A 24,338-nucleotide genomic window follows, 5' to 3' on the forward strand; every position below is an offset into this window, starting at 1 on the left:
CAACCAAGAGTGACTCCTTAATTCCCAGGTGCTGGTCTGAATTCAAACTATTGAGAAGGAGCTTCAAGCCCAGGTGCTGGTCTGAATTCAAACTATTGAAAAGGAGCTTCACGCCCAGGTGCTGGTCTGAATTCAAACTATTGTAAGGAGCTTCAATGTCAGGAAAGAGTTTTGCTTTGTGCTGAGTTTGCTTTCATCAGCCAGAGAAAGGAAGAACAGCGGATAACTTAAAATAACATAAACCCGGAATGACTCAATTTAACAGAAGAAAACTCAAATAGGACTTAAAGGGCTCCATTAACTGGATTGCCATTGAAGAAAAGGTAGTATTCAAGAATGAATGGACAGAATTGGCCTACCTGGAATCAATTCTACTGGAAGAATATCTGCTTTTATTATACAAAGCCTGAAAGAAGGGACACAGCCCTGCCGAGTCCTCACACGCTGTATCAGTGCTGCAATCTGAACGAAGTATTCTCTCCAATTAAACTGAACAGAGAACTACAGAATCTATACTTGGGGACTGAAATAAATGTACATTTGCAGAAAGGTTGACCTTGAAAAGTAAAAGGGGGGTGTCACTTTGTTTTCTAACAAAAAGGGGCTAGTTTAACATTTGAGGAGTGTAATGTAATAACTAAACAAACAGAACAGCGAGCTATTAAATTGCATCAGATGCTTGATTTATTATTAATTTATTTATTTCATATATACTCAAGTTATCCTGCTTGCATATTTATATCATGTCTGCTGACTTGAGTGTTTAGTTCTTATAGAAAGACATATTAGACAGTTAAATGTATGCTAACATTGTGTTGGACGATAATGAAAGTCTATTATCGAATAAATAAAACATACAACATTTCTTGTAATGTGTCTTGTTATTGCTAACTGGTAAAAGAAAAGTTACAGGCGACACAATAAAAAAAATGTTTTCCAGTTCATAAATTGTGGTAAAAAATATAAATATATATTATATATCTGCTGTTGAACAGTTTCAGCAGAAAAAAAATAAAGTAGGGTTGGAACCTTTATAAAATAATGATCAAGTAATACTTGCACAATACAGGTACCCTGATGTATCTTTTTAGCATTTATTCCCCTGGTCCCACCCTATGTTGGAAAAAAAAAAATGCAAATTTTCTCCAAAACTAAACAAAATACTTCACACTGGATGAACATCTTTTTGCAAACTGTAGATAAAACTAGAGGTTTCTCGGTCTTCTGTCTTCTATCTTTCTGAAACCAGTTTCTTGGAAACTGTACAGGTGCCTGCCTGTGACCTATGCTGTGACCTTTCAGTCCTGTAGCCTACTCAGAAACAACCATTTACAATCTCAATGTCTCACTATGATAGATAGATAGATAGATAGATAGATAGATAGATAGATAGATAGATAGACAGATAGATAGATAGATAGATAGATAGATAGATAGATAGATAGATAGATAGATAGATAGATAGATAGATAGATAGATAGATACAGACAGACAGACACACACTAACGTTCAAAAGTTTTAGAACACCCCCATTTTTCCAGTTTTTATTGAAATTTAAGCAGTTCAAGTCCAGTGAATAACCTGAAATAGTACAAAGGTAAGCGGTAAACTGCCAGAGGTTAAAAAAAAAGTTTAGGTTACCAAAAACTGAAAAATAATGTACATTTCAGTTATACAAAAAGGCCTTTTTCAGGGAACAAGTAATGGGTTAACAACTTGCAGCTGTTCTGCAGCAATCGAAGTAAATTAAGCCTTGAAAGTTGATGCTAACAATTCCTACAGGTATCCCAACTTTTGTTGATTACTTACAAACCCTCTGTCTGTATAAAAGCAGTGTTGGAACAGACTGTGTTACTACACCCTCTTAAGCATTATTTGGACAGTATTGTACTGCAGGAAGTAGTATATTGCTATCATAATGGCGAGAAAAAGGCAATTAACAAAGGAAGACAGACAGACCATTATAACCCTTAAAAATGTAGGTCTTTCCTTTAGAGAAATTGCAAAGAAAGCCAAGGTGTCAGTGAGTACAGTTACCTACGCCATCAAAAGGCACTTGGAAACTGGAGGAAACTGACAGGAAGAGGTCTGGCAGACCCAAAGCCACAACAGAATCAGAAGACAAGTTTCTGAGTCAACAGCTTGCGTGATAGGCGGCTCACAGGACAACAGCTTCAAACACAGCTTAACACTGGTCGAAGTAAGCAAGTCTCAGTTTCAACTGTGAAGAGAAGACTTCGAGCTGCAGGTTTGACAGGTCGAGTGGCAGTGAGAAAACCATTGCTAAGATGGCAAAATAAGAAAAAGAGGCTTGCCTGGGCCATGAAGCACCGCCAGTGGACTACTGAAGACTGGAAGAAGGTCTTATGGACCGATGAATCAAAATTTGAAATCTTCGGTTCATCACGCAGGGTTTTTGTACGCCGTCGAGTAGGCGAAAGGATGGTTCCTCGGTGTGTGACAAACATGGAGGAGGAAGCGTGATGGTCGGCGACTTGCACAGAGTGAGTGGCACCCTGAACCAAAACCGCTACCACAGCATTTTGCAGCGCCATGCAATACCCTCTGGTATACGCCTAGTTGGTCAGGGGTTCATCCTACAGCAAGATAATGACCCAAAACATACCTCCAGGCTATGTCAGAACTACCTTAGAAGAAAAGAACAAGATGGTAGGCTACAAATCATGGAATGGCCGGCACAGCCTCCAGACTTAAACCCCATCGAGCTGGTTTGGGATGAACTGGACAGAAGGGTGAAAGCAAAGCAACCTACAAGTGCAACACATTTGTGGGAACTTCTGCAACAGTGTTGGGAAGAACTTTCCGAACAATATTTGATTTCCATTGTAGAAAGAATGCCACGAGTGTGTTCGGCTGTTATATCTGCAAAAGGTGGCTACTTTGATGAGTCAAAAAATTAGATTAAATTGTGTTAAACAAAACGATTCCATGATTTCTTTTTTATCTCCAATTGTTTATTTGTTCTATGCTTTAATTTCAGACTACATTGAGACATCAAACTGCGTAAATTTCAATAAAAACTGGAAAAATGGAGGTGTTCTAAAACTTTTGACCGGTAGAGTGTGTGTGTGTATATATATCCACAAAGTAATAGGAATCCAGTATATATTCGATGCCGTCCGTTTACGTTACATGACGGGTGTGAAAGCCTCCACAAGATGTACAGCTTTGTAAAAAATCAATGTTAAGCTCGTTTGAATGCAAAGTGCTTGCTGTGAAAGTACATTTATGCCTCACGCAGACAGTTCAGTGCCGCTTACTGCTTCAATGCAGAGCTACTGTTACCCACAAACCTACCATATTGGGTAACGGACGATAATGATACATTTATATTTTTTCAACTCAATAAAACTATATAAACACTAGATATACAAAAACATTAGATAATCTATGTCTTTTCCAACACTACTAGCTTGCACATGTAAGTTTTATCTTCTCTGAAGCAGAGATATTACCTGACCGATTGCTTACTGAGATTAATGTGCTGATTTTTTTCATATTAACCTTCTTTCCTACCATTTTATTTACAAACATTTGATAACATTCCTAAAAGATATAACCGTTTCCTTTGCAATCTTCAAAACGGTTGGGAGAAGTTTGTAACCAAGAGTGCTAGCTGAAGTAAACCATTAACACACGTTAATTATCTTTAACTGGGTATATTATCTTCTGCCAGCATTTACCAATCTACCTACCTATCTATATTATTGACCCATTCTCAAGCGATATGGAACAGATATGTCCAGACTTAAAACAATGTGAAAGTTAATTTCTACTGGAAATCACATGTAATGGACTTGAGAGAATGACAGAATACAGAGACATTGTAGAGACATGTAAAGACACTGTCTTAAGCATGATTCGCACTAGACTAAAAAAAAAAAAAAAGTGGTCCTCAGAGTTGGTCAAAAGCAGGTTGCTGATTTTTTTGATTGTTAAAAAAAAACACACAACTGATTTACCTGATAATCAGTTTTTTTAAATTATGGAATCTTTTTTTGTAGTACTGTAGTTGTAGCTCTACAGTACCTCCAAACTGTAAATTTAAGGATGTTGGGAATGGTGGTTTGTGAATAGTTACATACCGAACTAAATGACTCAATCTTAAACGAATACATAAAGCAACTTATTTATCATTGTTGCATCCTCTAAATGTGACCAAAACAATTTAGCGATGGAGTACACCAGAGAAAAAAAAAAACTCACTCATCCCAGTCACTTTTTTTTTTTTGCTTTTTTTTCTTTGATTTCCTCTTTCTGTGTCAGTCCAAACACACGCAGTTTTTACTTAGGACTGCTTTGCTTTTTATAAAGTTCTTGATTGCACCACTAAATAAACCTGGTTTCAGCGGGTCTTAAAACAGAGCTCAATTGTCTATTTGGGACCCCACTGCACTGTCATCAGAATCACTTCGGGGAATATGTTAATGATGAGGCAGGCACTCTAATGGGGCAAGACAAGGCAAGTCTTCAGAATACCATTTCAGTGCAGTATTTTTTAATTTATTTTTTTAAGTCTTCACTTATGCGTCACAGAATTGGGGGAAAGCGCTGTTCGTACATGCATTTGCGCTGCGATCAGAATACAGCCCTCACAGTTTTAGTTATAGACAGTAAGAGTTTAAGATGTTTGTGTTAATAAAATATTTTTAAAAACACTTGTCTTTTCCTTGAGAAACTATATAAAATAGGTAGTCAATGAAACAATGATTTTAAATCAATGATTTTAAAAAATCAAGTGATTTAAAACCAGTGATTTAAATCGACTTGATTTAAAATTGGCCAACCCTGGGTTGTATCTTTGTAAATGCAGCTTTATTGGAGGTCCTTCTCTATCAGGTCACTGAAAATCAGGCCTAAAACGTGGCAAACTGCTTGGTTTTCTTTATGGAACGATAACAATGCACTCAGAATGAAAGAGCTACCAGGATACACAGTAATCCTTTTGTAGCAGATGTTTCTTATTAATATTTTTTTCAATGCAGCACAGTAGCAATTTTTTGGTATATATAAAAATAAAAACACCATATTGACTATTTTGACTTACTGTTATGGTGTGTAACAGGGCGACGGTCCGAGATTACCTGCATCCACAATCACACTATTCTTTCAAGAGCACGGAGGTATTTAGAATGCGTGAAACAGCTACTTGCTAGTGTTGACAATATAAATATTTTTGTAATGGATACTTCACTCAGATTGCAAATGACTATCAGGCTGCACACAATGACTGATATTCACAAGGCACACTCATCACTGACCACCTAATAGTATTACTGCTCACTCCTAAGGAAAGACATGAAAATAATGTTAAATACATTACATGTGTTTCTTTTAATTTAATCTGCATGAATACCGTCTGTTTACAAACACGATCGTTAAACTAGTCTATCGTTCACTCGTCATTATCATTGTTATTATTATTCTCTAGTCCCTAACCATTACCAGTAAAGGCTGAACATTAGCATTACCCCTTCTCTTGGAAGATAACTGAACATATGGCTAACAATTGAAATATTATAGTGAGGATCTCACCCTCACATGGTGCATCAACTATCTTAATATTGGTAGAGGAGAACAGTATTTTGTGTAAAAGCAAGCAGCTAAAAGAAACAAACAGTATTTTAATGTAAAGACACACACTTCTGTAGCTATGTATATCGTTGCGTGCAAACTAAACAATGCCAGCACCTTTATTGATCGTTATTGCGATCCACAATCCTAAACAGGAAGAAAATGTAATTGTGACAAATTAAGCATAATTATGAATGCACTGCAGCTCGTATATTATGTGAAACAAACAATCTGAACATCATCCCGCTAGATGATTTTTTTATGTAATATTTTTATAATTAAAGTTGTATGATGTAGAAATAAATACCATTCAAGATTGCTCCACTGCCATCTTGGCTAGCACAACATTCAGCTTTCTATTACCTTTCGCACGCGTGGGAGCAAGGGAGTGTCTGCAGAGCTACATTGGTCACGTGATACGAAAAGCTGGCCCTAAATCAGCTTTGCCTCCAAACACATGTAATGACCGGCCCCTGTCCCAGTTTGCAGGCCCCTGGCTGCCTTTTCTTTTTTGGAGCGTTCACATATGAGAAAAGGAGGCCCTGAGGCATCTCAAATCACAAGTGTGAACGGGGTCTTGGTGTAACCAAACATGGAAAACAATTTCAAGCAACTGTAATGTTGCTTTTCATACAGGACCTACTGCAAGTCACTCATGCTGGCTTTTCTCAAAGGAATTATTTCTCATATCTGATTTCAGTACTTTGAATACATTAAGAGACTTTCACACTCTTCTTTAAGTTCTTTAACTCCCTCCCAGCACACACCTGCATGTGCTACAGGACACAATTTTACCACCTCTGTGTGTGTGTGTGTGTGTGTGTGTGTATTCTAGACATTTTTTTGTAAATTACATTACTAATGTCAACTAAGTAATTAATAAAACTGCACTTCTCCCTAAATTAGTAAAACATATTTAATGAAACAAAAAGTCAACTCAAAACAAGGCAGATTTTACATTTTTCCCCAATAAACACAGAAATGTTTGTTTTAAAACAGTGCTGTTTCGAAGACATCTTCTTTATAACCCACAACAATGCTCACAGGCCAACCGGGTTAAAGGAGGCTTTAAGTATATTTAAAAAATAAAACAGGTACCGAGGCGTTTAATCAACCTGGCCCATTAAATGCTCTGTTCATCCCCGATGGTTGCATGAACACGTCCTAATGGTAAACATACAGACTCAGGTGAGATTCACACACTGTCATAAGTGTGATCAGCTCGAAGGAGATTAGCAGACTACACGAATTTCTGGCACCCGATCATTTCAATATATCTTAAAGAGTGCACAACTAGTGTGAGTTTGTCAACATAAAATCGCAGTTAAATATTTATTAAAGTGTCAGTTTATACTTTTTTGGACATTCTATTCTCCAACCTACTTGACTGCTTAAGGTAAAAATGATAGGATATTGCAGGGGAAAAACAGAAATGTGTGTGTGAGAACTAAAGACTTGGTTGTCCTTCTATACAAGTGGTCTTCAAAAAAGGCTAGTCATTGGCCGATCATTATTTGCCTTATAGTAAAATAAATAAACACACCGCAAAAGTCAAGATCTCTTTATATGTTCTTGACTCCTGACTGTTGATATGCAGCCCCATTGCATACTGTATCCACAGCAATATAGAAGGCATTGTGTACTCTGCACACTACCTTTCACTTGCTCAGTGTTAAAGCTGTAGTGTCCCGCAATCAATCAATTTTACAACATTTCATTCTTAATTCAAAAACATTCACCAAAGGTAGTTTCAAAATCAGGATACCCTTGAAACCTACTTTCCCCAGATCCTGATATTGCTTGGGGAATGGAATGAACTTGAAGGTCAGCACTTTTACTTGGTTAATCTAGGAGACTATGCAAGCCTATGAGACAGGCAATTTATGGTAAGTGAATTCATATTACAGGTAGTAATTTACAATAAGTGACAGCTACATTTTGGCAGGACCTCGTAGAAAATGTGTACCATCAGGAAATTCACCTAACCCAAGTTTGTTTTAATGACAACTGACTATGCTTATTAAAATGTACAAAAAAAAAAAGTGTCTGTCTTACATATGTGGACGTTGACCTTTTCACATGCAAAAACACTTGGCAACCAAATAGAACATAGTACAGTAGCCTATGTTCCTTAGAATATAAGTGTTGATTAAGTCCCTTTACCCTACTGTTCCTTGTTTATTTTTATAAATATTAAACCTGTTACACTGTGAAAATGCTAAATATATTTAGTCTCACAATCTTTCTGTATACAGTGGTTAGGGCTCTGGACTCTTGACCGGAGGGTCGTGGGTTCAATCCCCGATGGGGGACACTTGCTGCTGTACCCTTGAGCAAGGTACTTTACCTAGATTGCTCCAGTAAAAACCCAACTGTATAAATGAGTAATTGTATGTAAAAAAAATAACGTGACATCTGTATAATGTGAAATAATGCGATATCTTGTAACAATTGTAAGTCGCCCTGGATAAGGGCGTCTGCTAAGAAATAAATAATACAAAAATAAAATTGCCAACACATAACTTCAACATTTAAAATAATGCACAAAAACAGCCTCCATCCCTCAAAAAATAATTTTAAAAAGAATGCCAATCCAAAAAGTGCTGTTATCAAAGTCTTGTTGATTGGACACAATCACTTTGAAATCGTCCTCTTTCAGGCATTGATTCTACAAGTCAACACAGGCTGCGCATTAGTGCTAGCTGTAGCCTACATGAAAAAACGTCATTTTTTTGCATTAGATTTTTTTTAAATAATGTACTGTAGGAGGTAATAAGCAGGGCACTGTAAATAATGCATTAATCTAATAGTGCTGGAAGCACATGCATTGTACACGCATATACACCATATGACAGGGCTTTAATAAAAAGGGGGCGGTGTGTGGTAGCCTCTATAGTATATAAGAGACAAGGCTTTTTTGCACTGTGAAAAAAGAATATCATATTGTTAAATACTGTAACAGTTAATAAGCAGGGTACAGTAAATAATTGTTATCAAAGAGTGCTGGAAACTAATTTATTACAAACAGGATGCACAGTTTTATGAAAATGACTCTAGGCAGAAAATAAAAACAAAAAACCTTGGGATAAATCAATAATTTTAGAACCAATATGCCATTTCTACAGCTCCCAGCAACCTATTCTGCCAACCCTCGGAAGGCAGAAAGGAGTGCAAATGCACTCCAAAAATGTATCACGCATACTGCGAAAGGATTACTCCTGTTTCCCTGAGATGGATAAGGGCGTTCTTGGTATTAAAATAATTGCAAGCGTTTCAAGTTGAATCACATGTATGAATATGCCGCGACCTTCAGTTATGAGACATGTTAATTTTAAAACACCCTGGGGTGCAGGTGCACCTTGCTGCTGACTGCGTTAAAGGGTCACCATGGGGCTTGTGGGATAGTATTGCGCTGTGTTTTAAAGAAACCTGTAGCTGTACTACGTTTAGAAAAAGAAAAAAAGAAACACTGCCAGAGGATTGGATGCTGCAATTGAAACAACATTCGTCACTATTTTTATTCCTGCTCAATGTTACTGTTCGCCAAGGACTTTGGATATTTTCTCACACGCATATATTCCACACAGCACCCATGAACTGTTTCTGGATTTTAGAGTCAGCTCAGATTGTTAAAAGAATTGGCATTTCTTTGTTCTCCCACATGCAGCCACAATCTTTTTTGGCCAAACTCTTAGATAGCCATTGCAGTCATGAAAAAAGCTTGCAACGTGTAGCTCTGTTCCCCTGTTGGCTTCTTATCCAGCAGATGCCTCCCTGCTGCGTGATGACCTTTGTGCCCAGGTCTGCCCACATCAGTTATGATACAGCAAACCAGGCCAGAAAAAGCAGCCAGGGCTGATGTGGCCAGCAGTAGAAACACGCTTTTTAGGGTCATGTCTCAAGTAATAATTAGTAAAAGTCTTTCTTGTGACTTTCTCTACTGCTGATGCAAACATAGTAATTCAGTTTAAAGATGCGATATTCTTTTGTCAAAATAAAACTAAAATCAGTTTGCTTCAATTATTTTGTTCGCATACTGTGTTATTTACCAGATTTATTAATTAATATTTTTTGGTTTACTTAGAAAAATGTAGGGCCACATAACCTTATTACTTTTCAACCTGTGACCAATTGTTTTTATTTAGATCCATTTTTTGTAACGTACCTGTAGTAATACAGGCTACTGAGCTAGCACAGTAGCGAGTTTGATTAAACAAACTACATTTGTGGTTTTAGCTACACACAACTGTGGCTTTTTGTTTGCATTGCTTGAACTGTTCCTGTTTCATTGTTACTTAAAGTAATGGCAGCCTATGGCTGGTATTTTAGGGAATTCTAATAGCAAAAGACAATCAAATGCAGAAGTCTGCTGCTTGCATAAAACAGTACCTACTTGGGTAAATACAAGAACGCTACACAACACACTGGTAAGTGCAACAAACTAAACTGTGCAAGTGCTACTTAAAGCAAGGAACTAAGCAAATGTATGCAAAATGTCTGCATTGTCTACAAAATTTAAAAGCCTAAATTGGCATTTACAATGTCAGCCTCAACTTTACAGTGACACTGGCTTAATTACTTCCAGGGTCATTTTTTGTTACATCGACATTATAGTCAAGTATAGGTACAGTATAGGAGCCTGATAACGGTTTGGAAAACTGATCAGACACTATCAGTGCATCAGGGTCCACATCTTGAGCATTTCCACACCGGTAGTAACATTTTAAACAAACAGTCTGACAAGAAGTCTTCATCAATGTCCGTTGTTAAACACATTTTCTTGCACTGTGCCTAAAACCGATACTTTAAAAAAGAACTAACAAATAAGGGATACATGGTGTAGTAATCCAACTCCCTAACCTCATGCCTTTCAGCCACATTTAGATGGAAGCATTAACAAACAATCAGAGGACTGTCAAACCTGTCCAAACCAACAAGAAATACCAATATTTTTGATTACAAAAGTGGCAGATAATGCTATGAAAGTCCTGGGTGCAGATTGTTTGCTCCAAATGCTCCTGTGTGAATGCGGCCTACGAGAGTGGTACCTGACCCACCAGGCCAGGGTAGTTAAGCAATAAACTACACAGGATCCTTATCAGAAAATATATGGATTAAATAAAATTAGAATAAAAACTATCTTGATATGCAATATCAGTAGTCAGAAACGACTTCTGGTGCAGCCCTACACCTAACACTAACGCATCTTCACAACACCTTACTCCTACCTTTCCATACGTTAGCCAACATGAATTTTAAATGAAATATATATGCACAGGTGACTTAGGTCTTGAAAATCCTGTAGGCGCACAATGATATCATTGAGCTCAAGAGCACAAGGCACACAGCAGGCTAGGATACTCCCTCCAGTTGCCAAGACACATTTAAGCTTTTTATTCCACCCAGTCTTGTAAATGACACCTGCAGGCACATCTACAGTATGGCTTATACTTTGTTCCACCAGTGTACAAGTAACTGATTTTTTGGTCTTGTTTCCGCACAGCCGAAATCCCTTGAGAAACAAACAGCACTGTCTACAGGCAGCTGCATATATAGCAAAACTTGTGGAATATCACAGTACACACACCAATAAATGTACTTTTACTGCACAGCTTTAAAAACAACAAAGCAATACTTCCAAAAGACTAAATAAAGTTACTCCCAAATGCAAATACTCTGTCCAGTAACTGCAGAAAGCCCAAATAACTATATGCCAATCTTAGTGTTGACTAACAAACCAACCTCTGATAAGGCCTACTTCCAGATATCTGCAGCAAACCATTACACAATTTACATATAAAAATGTAATTTACATAGATATTCACACCAGGCCTGAGTGCTCACATTGCTGGCACCTTGTTACACAGTAACCTGGGGAGTGCTGATAAAAGCAACTCGTTAAAGTTTTGTTGACTTTACAAATATTGTATCTCAATACAGTAGCCAGATTTAAACAAAAGCAGTTGACTAATATATTAACCAGATTACATGTATTTTGTACCGTGAGTAAAGCTGAAACCTACAGTAAGCAAGTTTTATAAATATACATCCATTCTGACATACTTATGTTACTTACTTTGAAATACACACCAAGACCAAAGCAAAAGCTCAAACTGCGAATCTTTGTGTGCATGTACGCTCAATGTATTGTTAGCTGGGCTGTGCGCTATACTCGGAACACGTTTAATTAACAATTAAAACTAAACAGTAAGCGAAATGTGTATTCCTAGACGGTAGAAATTTTGGGTCGGTTGTTTTAGTAGTATTATTGGGCAGTCTACCTGTCAATCATGTTGCACAGGCTTCCTTTTACTCTGTTCCGTAGTAGTACACGGCTTTTCAATGTGTGATAGGCCTCAAGGCTAAAAAATGAAAATCGAATTTCAAACATCATTTCAGATTTCGCAGCTATTTCACGATTTATTAATTGAAACCAATATTTGAAAAATAACACGTTTTTATATCGGAAGTCAAGTAATGAAGAAAAAAAAATCCATCAACACTACATGGCATTACGGTACACTATAACATAAACATGAACTTAAAATAACTGCAAAGCAGCGCTACGTCTTACACTATTTTAAATATAAATATATATATATATATATATATATATATATATATATATATATATATGTTTTGTTAACGTGTCTAAACAAATCGGCATATCCTAAACGTTTTAACTGCGTTTCTCCTTCCTAGAAAAGAAAAAGTATGCAAAAGTTTAAGTATAGTGCAATAAAATATTTGAACAAAACAAAAAATGTAAAATCAATGATAAACGAATAAAAACCAACAGCTGTGTAGCGTATGGTACAAAAATAAAGAACAATTCCCTCGAGGTACCCATGCCATGTATTCTTCTCTCGCCTATCAGTACACTCGCTTGATTTTAACAACATATTTCAACAATAGCGAACGGCATTGTCTAACAAGCGGCGCAATTTGACCAAACAATTGTTGTGTGTTTTTTATGGGCTAATTTTATAAAAATAAAAATGTGCAAAATGCTCTTTTTTATTACCTGCAAACGCATACCAGATTGTGAAGAGCAGTGTGTGGTGTTTCTCTTTGTTTCTGACTCACTCAGTCTCTGCTGCTGCTACACCAAAAGCAAACAAGCATCATGGCGGCTGTTAGATTTCAGTCACTGATAACACAGCTCGACGCCATTGGCTGCGGGGGAGATGGACAGTACCATTGGAGCACTCACCACCTCCTCACCGCTCACGCTTTCCACAGGCACAACAATAACAAGGCGATGCAATGCACTACACCAGCGTGCAGGCCTGCAGTACAGGAACGGGACAAATATTAGAATGGAATTATACAACCCTGCATTGTATGCTGCCCGAGCCCACTGTACACAGAAACTAACATATATAGTACTGGTGGGTCATAGAAAAATGAGGTCTGTTTGGTTTCTGTTGAAAACTGTTGTTTTGGATAAAGAAGTTTGTATTTTAAGTAAAACTAGACACAAAATATGCTTTTACTTTACTTGCACTTATGCAGCTTATGTACGTTAAAGTGTACACTATAATTAGGGTGATGTCTGTATACTGAATTATCTGACAGCATGCCCCATACACTCTAAGCAAAGATGTATTCTACTGCACACAACACAAAGAGCAGGCGGGCTGGCAGGATTGATACTGTAGGTTACACCTCACACCATAATCCAGAGCCAAGAGGCACAGTCGCAGGGTCAAACAACTCAAAAAGGGCAGTGACAGCTATAGAGAAACATGTATTGGAGACACGTGGCATCACAAAAAGGTATCAAACAACCAATTCTGAGGTCAAACTTTAAGAATCAAGGCAATTTAAGGTAAAAGACAGTTTGACTAATGCCTTATTCTTTGGTCAGCAGTTTTATGATGTATTCTACCCATTGACCCCTCAGGAAATAGACTGAGTTTGTAATGAGTTACTCAGATTTTTACTTCAGTGTAATTATTGGACACACCATTGTGAATGATATAATAGACTGAACTGAATAGGCCGAGCCCTTGTACTAAACAGATTCTTCACTGGTACATGTTTCCCTTATAAAAGGGCAAGAATAAAGGGAGCAATCTCATTGGCTAACAAGCATTCCAACCTGTGCAGATATGTCACAATACGAACACAGCTATTTGAAGTATTCTGCCTGTTTCACTTGACACTCAATTCACTGGGGAAGGGTATGCTGGTAGGGTTGCAATTTTATAAGCGCAATAACACACAGGGTGCTCAAATATGGTCCAATATGTGCAGGCCTAGGCATATTTGAACACCCTGGGGTGTGTTATTGCTTTCTTAAAGTGGTTGTAACTAATAAAATACTTTCTTACATCTTAATTTTATTCACTAAATTGGCCTTTAATGTGCAGTTTTGAAAAAAAGTATCATATTGCAAACATATATTTTCAATCTAATAATGACATCTAGTACTACACCTGGTAAAAGGACATAGTCAGTTTGCTTGCTTTGTCTTCCAGACAAAGTTACACTTGTACTTCCTAGATCATTTCAAGGGTAGTAAAAAGGATAGGACAAGCTATCCCATGATTCAGTGGATGTGATCACTACAGGAGCCATTACTGGAGCCCACGCATTGGACGGCAGAAGAAACAGACTTTTCTACAATTTCTAATTTTGTAAGATAATTTAAGAACCAGTCTATGATTATGTGACAGTTGAAAATGATTGTGTAATTCTGTCATGTTATATGCATGTGCTATAATCCAAGTTGTCTGATTCCTAGACAGATTATATATGCACTATGCTGTATCTATGAAGAATTACAACTTAATTCTTATGCAATGTGTATTTTTTTCCTTCTTTCTATTTTTTTTTGTATAAATCTGTCTAACTGGGTCCATTTATAGCATTTATGTACCTGTATTTATCTGTAATTATATATTTGTGGGATTCTTGTTTATACTTTGATGCCCCGATGAAAGGGTGAATGCACTGAAACGTGTGTTTTTTCCTTTTTTTAAAAATATGTAGAATAAAATAAAAATATAACAGCTGAACTTAGTTTCATCCATATAGTTTCTGTACATGTGAAATATTTTGGTGTGGATCATACATTTGTCTTGACCACATGTTATGTTCTTTGTTTTGAAACATTTAAAAAGCTTTAACAAATAAACTGGTTGTCATGTATTTATTTGTTCATACTCCTCCAAAGGGAATATTAATTAATGAGCATAATGGCTGTGGGGAGCAATACACTAATAAAAATACTGAAAGAAAAAGTCAATTTTCTTACCACTTCTAACCTGCATATTTCATTAAATTACTTACAATAATTTTTTTAAAGTGTATATTTCATTGTTACAACAAACAGCAGAGGTGAGATTTGAACACACAGTGTCACAATATCTTTTAACCTATTGTGGCGAGGTGGAAGCCCTGCCGGTGCACGCGTGTGTGTGTGTGTATGGGGTGGGGGGGTATATTGGGTTGGCAGGGAGAGGGTTGAATTTCTCCATGTCAAAACACGTGGGACTGTGGCTAGAGCCGTGAATTGAATAAGTGATTAAATGATTAATTAAGGCTCCAGCCACAGGTGTATAAATAGAGGTTGTGTTCTGTGTTCTGTGTTCTGTGTTCAACCTTTTGTTTTGGCCCTTGTGACGTTTCTTTTGTTGATTGTGTTTTTGTTAGTGTTTTGTCCATTTTGTTTTACGTATTGGTTTATTTAAAGAGCGCAGTAGCGTTGTGAACAGCAGCTTCTGTGTGTGAGTCTCCCTTCCTGGTCAAAACAGCTTTGTCAGTGATGCTGTCCTGTCACACCTATATATAGTATTAACCCAGTAAAGACACTGTTTGGTGCTACCAGTTGTATGCATTACAAATTTACCAAAAAAATAAAGATTATACACTACAATCCTGTTGTAATGAATATGTGATATAACGGTTCTGCATATAACTTACAACCCTTTTTTGATACCTCTTGGATATAGATTACTGAAGAACGTATAACAACTAATTTTGCAGGTATTTTGCATTGACTGTCGAGAGTCACAGCAGTGTTACTCCAGCCTTTCTTCTAGCTTGGCTGGACTCTAGCAGTCACTGCAAAAATACCTGCAAAATGTATTCATTGGCACTCTATTCCCATATGCAACCTGAACAAGAATATCCTTTCTGGGATCCAGGCACTCGCCCCTGTCTTAGCTCCGCCCATCTATGACATCATTGCTCTAGCTTTCTTTTTAACGATCCTTGGATCATTTCACCTCAGAGCAGTTTCTTTAGGGTCATGCTTGAAGACATGCTTGATAAAACAGATTTTTTTTTAAACTACAAAACTGAGACCTAATTAGTGAATGGCTGTGTTTCTTTAATTCAAATAATATGTTTTCATTGCACGTTGTCTTATTAAAACACACTTTCACTCTCCAGGTGCAATGAAGTGCTAGCCTCGCTGATTAGCAAGGCTGCAAACAGAGACTTCACAGGTTTCAAAAGTATACAGACCTGTATAGTGAATGGATGTGCAACCTGCTCTGTGGTGCAGACAGTCCTCAAACAATCATAGACGCATGTAGTCAAAATCAAACCGAAGTACTAAGAGGATTGGGGGCTCTTAAAACTGACAAATCCCCTGGTCTGGATGGCACATACTCAAGAGTGCTTAAAGAAACAAAGGAGGGCATCGGCAAGATTTCTGACAAATCAATGAAGACAGGAGATGCCCCAGCTTACTACTGCGTTGCTAAGTGAGTAACCATATGGGAGATAATGCGGAACCACAAAACTACAGACCCATCAGCCTCACCTTCATAACACGTAAAATCATAGAATCAAACGGAAGAGGGAAACTAGAGGAGTATCTATACACCAATGGTATCATAGAAGACAGCCAACACAGATGCAGAAAAGGACTCTCCTGTCTGACAAACCTCTTAGACTTCTTGAAGAAGTCACTGCAAGGTTGGACACAAAAAGAGCCCATGACATCATATAATTGAACTTCCAAAAAGCCTTTGACAAAGTGCTGCATAAAGGAAGTCATGGAAGGAAGTACAAGCAAGTGGATACATAGGTGGTTAAAGCAGAGAGTACTTGTAGAAGAGGAAACCTCTAGCTGGGGTTATGTAGTAAGTGAGGTGCCACATGCTTCGACTCCTGTTGTTTTTTCTCTACACCAACTTAGATCAGGGGATAATTTGCAAACTTGTCAAATTTGTAGACGACAAAAAGTTTCTGGGAGTGGCTGACACACCCAGGAAACTGCATACAGAACTGGGCAGAAATGTAGAACATGAAGCTCAATGGCAACAAATGTAAAGTGTTACATGCCACACAATTAAACATAAAATGGGAGGTGCAGAGCTGTGTGACCTGGGTGGCTGGTGGTGACGTCAGATCCGGAAGAGACAGGACACAGTTTGGTGAGTGAATGTGTTGTTGCGCCAGTTTATTATAAATAAAAAGTTTTATCAAAACAAAACACTTTACAAAAACAAATGGCACAATGGCCAAAAGAAACAGACAAACAGACACTGACCTATAACAAGTAGCGGGAGAGTGTAGAACCAGCACACATAGCAATTGTTCATTTTATATTTCTTTCTCCTCCTCTCTCCCGTTCTCCAATCTGAACACCCAACCCCGAGTGAGTGATTCGTGCCTCTGTATATAAAGCTGTGCCGGGACTCAATTGCTAATTAATTATTCACTTGAATCCCGGCACATGAACTAATTTGTGCACAATCCCCGTGCTCACACACTAATACGCATTTAATCTGCACGTGAAGTGATTGTGCAATCCCTGTACCTAAATACAAATACACATCACTCGTGCTACATAGCCCAATTTATACCAGGTGCGACAGGGTGCACCCCCCTATAATTTGTGTTATTATTATCATTTTTACTGTTGTTTTCATCATTAATGTGATTGTGCTATTGTTTATTTTGGATCGGCCGGGAGGGGGTTAAATTCCTCCCTGCCAAATACATGTGAGAATGTGACTGGAGCCTTAATTAGCTTATTGTTAATTTTTGATTAATTGGGCTCCAGCCACAGACTATGAAAGCCAGGAGGAATGGTTTGTCTGGTTGGAGTGCAAATAAACATGAGCAAAACATAATGAAAATTTATTTGGATCCAGTTAAGAAATTAGTCTGTGTTTCATATTATGGATTTGAGTGATTTGAATTATTATTATTTTTTTTTTTAAAGTAGAAATAAGTTTTTTCTTTTTTTTCTTTCGTTGATTTATTTTGTTCCTGTGTTGTGTTTTGAAACCCTTTTGTTTGGCCCTTGTGCCCGTTTATTTTGTTTAATAAAACACTGCACAGCCACACAGTTTTTTGCCCTGCATTCCTGCCTTTTGTGTACTGCTTTCCTGGAACCTGACGTCACACACACATCACCACACCCCTCGCATCCTGACACCCGAGAACCAATATACACACCAACAATAACACACCACATACAACATAAAACACAAAATACGCACAGGGGCAGGGCACCCACCAATGAAAAACAACCAGACTAATACCAGGGCTTAAAGGAATAAAATGAAGATAGGCTGAAATAACAACTTCTATTTAGCCTAGAGCAAACAAGAATTAGGGAGGACATGATTGAAGTATTAAAACCTGTTGGTTATGGTTGACATTGTTAACCCTAACCAATACTTTAAGTGCAATACAGGAACCAGGACCAGAGGACAGAGTTGGAAATAAAGTGGAGATAGACTTAGGACAGAGAGGAGGAGGCACTTCTTCACACAGATGGTGGGGGAGGACAGGGGTTACCTAGTCATTTTGCTGAGGCTGACTGACTTTGGTCCTTTAAGACCCAACTTGACAAAGTTTTGAGATCAATCAGCTACTAGGAACCGGACAGGCTTAAATGGACTGGATGACCTTCACTTGGTCATACAGTTTCTTATGTTCTTATGGCGTTAAAAATGTATGGAATTATTTTGTAAGCTACAATCGCTTTAAGGGACTAACAAAAAGAAGGATGATGGGAAATTATCTAGTAAAGTAGATTTTCTGGGAAGTGATATTTTGTATTCTTGCTGTTTCCTTTAGATTTTGGTTCAAATTCTGAAATGTTTGCATGTAGTGTATAATAATGTGATCGCAATCATATTTGCGCAATATCCAGTCCAGTGATGATTGTGAGTTACACTGGGTGCAGCAGATGATGTAGACACAGTTTGTGTTTGGATCCTGTGTTTTTCATGTATAGTGTTTGGATCCTGTGTTTTTCATGTATAGTGTTTGGATCCTGTGTTTTTCATGTATAGTGTCTGGATCCTGTGTTTTTCATGTATAGTGTTTGGATCCTGTGTATTGTATATTGTAGTATTTAAAGGAGGCAGCCTTACACTGAGCCTGTTTATTTTAGCATAGTAGACAGCGTGTTGCGTTCAAAACCGATGTTCGATCCTTAGTAACTACTGTACCCCCTTTATTATGATAACGAACCATGGTGAACAATGGTCTATGCATAGTGTACAGTAAGCAGCAAAAATGCTGTGAAAATTTACCAAGATAACCTTTTTATAGGCAATCCAAAAAATGATAAATCTGGTAAACTAGCATGGACTTCCTAATTTCTATCATTAAATAATAACACAGTTTCCTACAAATACGCACAGAATGAATATTTCAGAAGATGTGTGGATGTAGTCCCTGCAGTTTTGTGAATGTATGTCTGCCTCACTGTGCCACGCAAAACGTACTTTGACAGGCCTCTGTCCCAGAAGTTTGTTCCTGCTAACACACAAAAATAGGCTTCTTACTGTCTTCAAATGATCGCAGAAACAGCTACAGTGCAGCTAAATGGATATCTTCCCACCTCAGGCCTGGTTTAAACAAGTGATGTTTTCAATGAAGGTTTTCTTTGGGAAAGCAGAAGAATGAAGTGGATATGCCATATATTATCATTGTCAGCATAAAACTCATGAGCAAGGGGGAATCTCAGAGGAAGACACATTTTAAAGACTTAACAGATTTAAAATAAAATCTCTCTCATCAAATCTCTCTTAATGGAAATCAGGGATGGGCAAATAAACAGAATAGTATTTTGTGACTCTCTTACATAAAACTTCACTAAAGTTTGATCCTATGAAATACTGGCAGAACCCCAGCTAGTACTGATATGCCACTGTGCGTCACAGCACTGGATTACCTGCAGTGTGTATTGGTGATTACACAGGATTATTATTTATTTCTTAGCAGACACCCTTATCCAGGGCGACTTACAATTGTTACAAGATAACACATTATACATTATATCACATTATACAGATATCACATTATTTTACATACAATTCCCCATTTATACAGTTGGGTTTTTACTGAAGCAATCTAGGTAAAGTACCTTGCTCAAGGGTACAACAGCAGTGTCCCCCACTGGGGATTGAACCCACAACCCTCCGGTCAAGAGTCCAGAGCCCTAACCACTACTCCACACTGCTGCCCAGGATAATATGCATTGGGTGAACAGGGCATAATGCAAAGGGAATGGCATCTCTGACGCTAATATTAATATACATATAAAGGCTGCTTCTCAAATGGTTTATTAGATAGTTTACATTTTAGGGCAGTTTAAATAAGCACATGTTGTTACTGTGCTATCATTCTAGCAATGGCTCATGGTGACTCCGAAACCCCTTGTCTGTGCTGTCCTTGCCCCATAGTACAGATCTATTGCATTGCGTCGCTGTATTGCTATAAATAAAATATGGTAAGGGCTGCCATAAGATGTACATAATTTAAATGGGAAGCTTCATAACGCTATAAAATATAGTATAGTTCACCCTCGATATTTCACGACTCAATAACTAAATTGTACAAGTACTGTATTGTACTGAAGAAGAGTCCCTCGCTCATTCACTGTTTTCAATATTTCACATGTAGAGCTATTGCCAAAAGTTTTGCATCGTCGATAATTTAAATAAATATATATATATATATATATATATATATATATATATATATATATATATATATATATATATATATATATTGTGAGCGGGTGGGTCACTCAGAAGAGGCGGGCAGGTGTTTCCAATCAAAATAAGTATTTATTCAAGCTCACTTTTTAAACAGAAAGGACAATCCCGTTGGCGAGACATATTCAACCAAATAAACATTTCAAACAAGATTCAAAGAAATCATAAAAAGAATGAAAAGACGATGCAAACCAACTGGACCGTTAACCACGGTCAGCTGGCGTAAGAGTGGATTTCGCCCGACACGGCCAGGCCAATAACTGTCCCGAATGTCCAGTTGTGGTTTGATTAACTCCAAGTTGGACGTTTTAATAAGCTCCGAGGTCCAGACTCCAGCCCTGCAGTCTCCGCTGGTTAGTCCTCGGCATGGATAGGCAGTTTTCCACAGTCCCTGTAGCAAGCAGGGACTTCTCAGATCGCCAAAGAAAACACAGCTTTTCTTTTACCACCGGTACTTTTTATTCCACTGCTCTGGTTTCGGGCGTAGACAAACCCGGAATGCTCTTAGGCCGGAACAAAGGCCCTCTGCCTGGCTGTACAAGCTGTCTTTTACCAGCCCCTCATCAGCCAGGAAATGGGCTGTTACAGGCTACGGGCATGCGCCAATTAAGGCTAATGATAATATAACAATGTTCAAACCATGATTGCCTACCTAACCATACCTGCAGCCTGTTCACTTGTTAACTCCTTGATGTCATGGCAAGCACGTAGGCCACCCACTGGTCCTCCTGATCGTTATCTGCAACACCTGTGGACTCGCCCCTAGCCTGCCATGAACACCTGCTAGTGGTGAATTTGGGAGCTGGCTCACAATATATATATATATATATATATATATATATATATATATACTGTATATATAATTTAGTCATAGAAACAACTAAATGAAATCTACCAGCAGCCATAATAATAATTTCATGTTAAATTTCGAAAGGTCACATTTTTAAATTGTTGTCAGTTTTTCATTAAGTAGATGAAAAACTACAAAGCGTTATATAATTCAATGTGTTAAAGTAACATTATTTAGCAGCTTTCATTCCACTTTATGAAGCGAAAAAAGTTAATTCTATACTTTTGGCCATAGCTGTAGGTCAGCGGGGCGAAGAAATGACTAGAAGACACAGCTGAGAATTGAGTGGAGACAGACGGGTAAGAGGGGGCCTTTTGTCCAGAGGCGAGTGTATGGAATGGGCTACCAGGCTGTTGTGCAAATGAATTATAGGGATCCATTAAGTACCCAAGATGAATCCAGTACAGAAAGAGCATTAATAGGCCCGATGGCCTCCTTATGTTTGTCGCTTCTTCGGTTCTGTTCTGCTAGTGCTTTTATTTTTAAACTTCACCGTTTGCTGTGGTGTATCTTTTCTGTTGATTTACCCTGCTGCCCAATAACACTGTGACTATAGTTAGAGCCACCACAGTGTTTCAGGATGGGAATGATTCAGCTGGGCAGTGAGTTGTGTTGAAATGATTCTGGAGGGACACATGACCATTGCTCACTGACTGCCAACTCCAATTGCTTCAGGGCAGTTACCTTTGGGGGAGAAATGTGCCTTAAGGTCTCCAGAATGTCCCAAAGAGTAATCTTTTTTGAGACTTTTCCACATGACCTTTCAGTCTTGCACAGAAAAGCACTCTCCTATCGGGCAGCCTCTGTTAGATCTGCTGAATTGCTTATTGTAATTGAAACGGATAGAATATAGTACATGCCAGGATTTGTAAAACAGAAAAAACATTAATTGGAAGGGAAGATATTTTTACTTTTGTAATAGTTTAAAACAAAAGAAGCCATAGGTCTTGTTTTTTTGTGTCATTTCTTTTTGGGCGTTAGTTGTTAAGTATTTGGTTATACAAGAGCTGTTTAATTCTTAGTACTTTAACTACATAACAAAAGATGTGTTTACTGAACCAATCTGAACCAGTCCAGTTTTCTTGTTAGTACGTTACAGTGTGACATACCTCCAACCTTTTGGTTTATTTTACTTATTTAACTCTGTGTTTACATATGTTTCTTTACAATGCCATATGGTTGCACAGACCCTTTCGTCAGCACTAATCATGCGCTACCTTGCCTAAGTTAACATTAAGGAGGCCAAGATTAGTGCGAGTGTGTGAAACCAGCCATTTTACAACTGTCAAGAAAAAACAGCAACACAAATGGACTCTCCTGAAGAGACAGCTGTGTACGATCAGGCCATATCTGACAGCTGCTTCAGTATAATGTGCAGTGTGCAAATACATGTCAGGATCTGAGGGTGAAACATACATTCATGTTTTTAGAGTAAATAAATCTCAATTACAGTGTTTGGCCATTAGATGGCGATGTGTGCTAAGTTAAAATCCCACCAGTACAGGAGTCAGTGGCACCAAAAATGATTCAGTTACTTTAAGTTGCAATATCCTTTCTATATTTGTGTTAGGCAATACAGTCAAAGTACAAAAAAAGCCAACTTGAAGATAAATAATAAAATGTACATATGGCTTGGAGTAAATAAAACATATTTTAACTAAAAATGAGTCGAATTAGAGAGCATACTAACCCATTCTGCTAATTAAACTGACCAGTGACAATTGAATACTATATCATAATATTTAAAAGGCAGGTTTCAACGGTGTTTATTAGTAATCGCCATGATTATACCTCTGCAGCTAGAATGTAATAGGTAGTTTATACATCATGCAGAAGGTTAGAGCTTGAGAGAGTGAATTTGATTTATTACACAATTTGAACTACCTGCAGTATACTGGATGGTATACGTAAGCAATAAGGCATGACAGGGTGTGGGATATACTCTAATATCCACACGCCCCGGGTGCGTTATAAGGCGAAGCCACATCCTTTCTCTGGAAACACCTTAGTGTTTGTTGGAAGTTGTATTTATATTATTGTAGCCCTTCCCCAGCAGTGTTTGTTTATTTTCCCCAGCGCAGGTACTCGTTCGCTTTCTTTTTCGCCTGCACGGTATATAATTATTTCGTTGGTCATTTATTTAAGTTTAGCAAATCAAGTCTATTTAGGATGTGCTTGGTTTTTGTCTGCCTTTCTCCTGCCGTAACAACCGTTTAGAAAATATTTTACACAAAGTATGTTAGTGAGGTGCTCTTCAAAATGCTATATCAATGTTGTTTTTAAAATACGCTGGCAGTGTGTAACCTGTTCAGACTGCACTTGTAGATCTCTTGATCTGCCCCTCCTATGCACTGGACTTCCCTGATCTACGCACCACGTTATTGGATCCTCACTGTTACACGACTGTGTCATTGTAGATATAACCTCTTATAATCCTAACTTGCTGCATCCTATTTCATATTGTATTTTAGTTGCATTATTTGCATTGTAAGGCTGTACTGCCCTGTAACACCTGTAAGTCGCCTTGAATAATAATAATAATAATAATAATAATAATAATAATAATAATAATAATAATAATAATAATAATAATAATAATAATAATTCTATGAAAAGTCAGTCCGAATACAATAAGATTCTACTGCTTCTAGGAGCTTAAGGGGACCCCAAGCCCTCTGTCTTTTTTCTCCATTTTTTTGTCCAGCCGCCACTGCTGTCAAGGTACTGACACATCCAGAACACAAGCTGCTGTTCTGGGTTGTGTTCCTAACTGAGCCCCAGAACAAAGGAACTGGCTCCTCTTCTCTTGACATCTCATAACTGGCACTCCAGTAACCAATGTGGGAATGGCCACATTCCACATATGCTTTTACAGGGATGGGCTTTTAACCCCGTCCCTGCCAAACTTGAAC

At 37.8% G+C, this 24,338-nt stretch overlaps 1 protein-coding gene across 2 annotated transcripts in view; it reads right to left on the bottom strand.

Annotated features, from left to right (window-relative positions):
* LOC117412851 (CCR4-NOT transcription complex subunit 6-like) overlaps nucleotides 1–12,819 on the bottom strand; it is a 31,105-nt gene extending 18,286 nt beyond the window's left edge. The window contains exon 1 of one of the 2 annotated variants that reach the window (XM_058996699.1): nucleotides 12,634–12,819. The gene's annotated coding sequence lies outside the window, so the exon portion shown is untranslated. Of the gene's footprint in view, nucleotides 1–12,619 lie in introns of both variants that reach the window. The other variant, XM_034021437.2, reaches the window with a different exon arrangement.
* Nucleotides 12,820–24,338: the final 11,519 nt, after the last annotated feature.

Source organism: Acipenser ruthenus, chromosome 23, assembly GCF_902713425.1.
Source record: "Acipenser ruthenus chromosome 23, fAciRut3.2 maternal haplotype, whole genome shotgun sequence".
Classification (NCBI taxonomy): Eukaryota; Metazoa; Chordata; class Actinopteri; order Acipenseriformes; family Acipenseridae; genus Acipenser; species Acipenser ruthenus.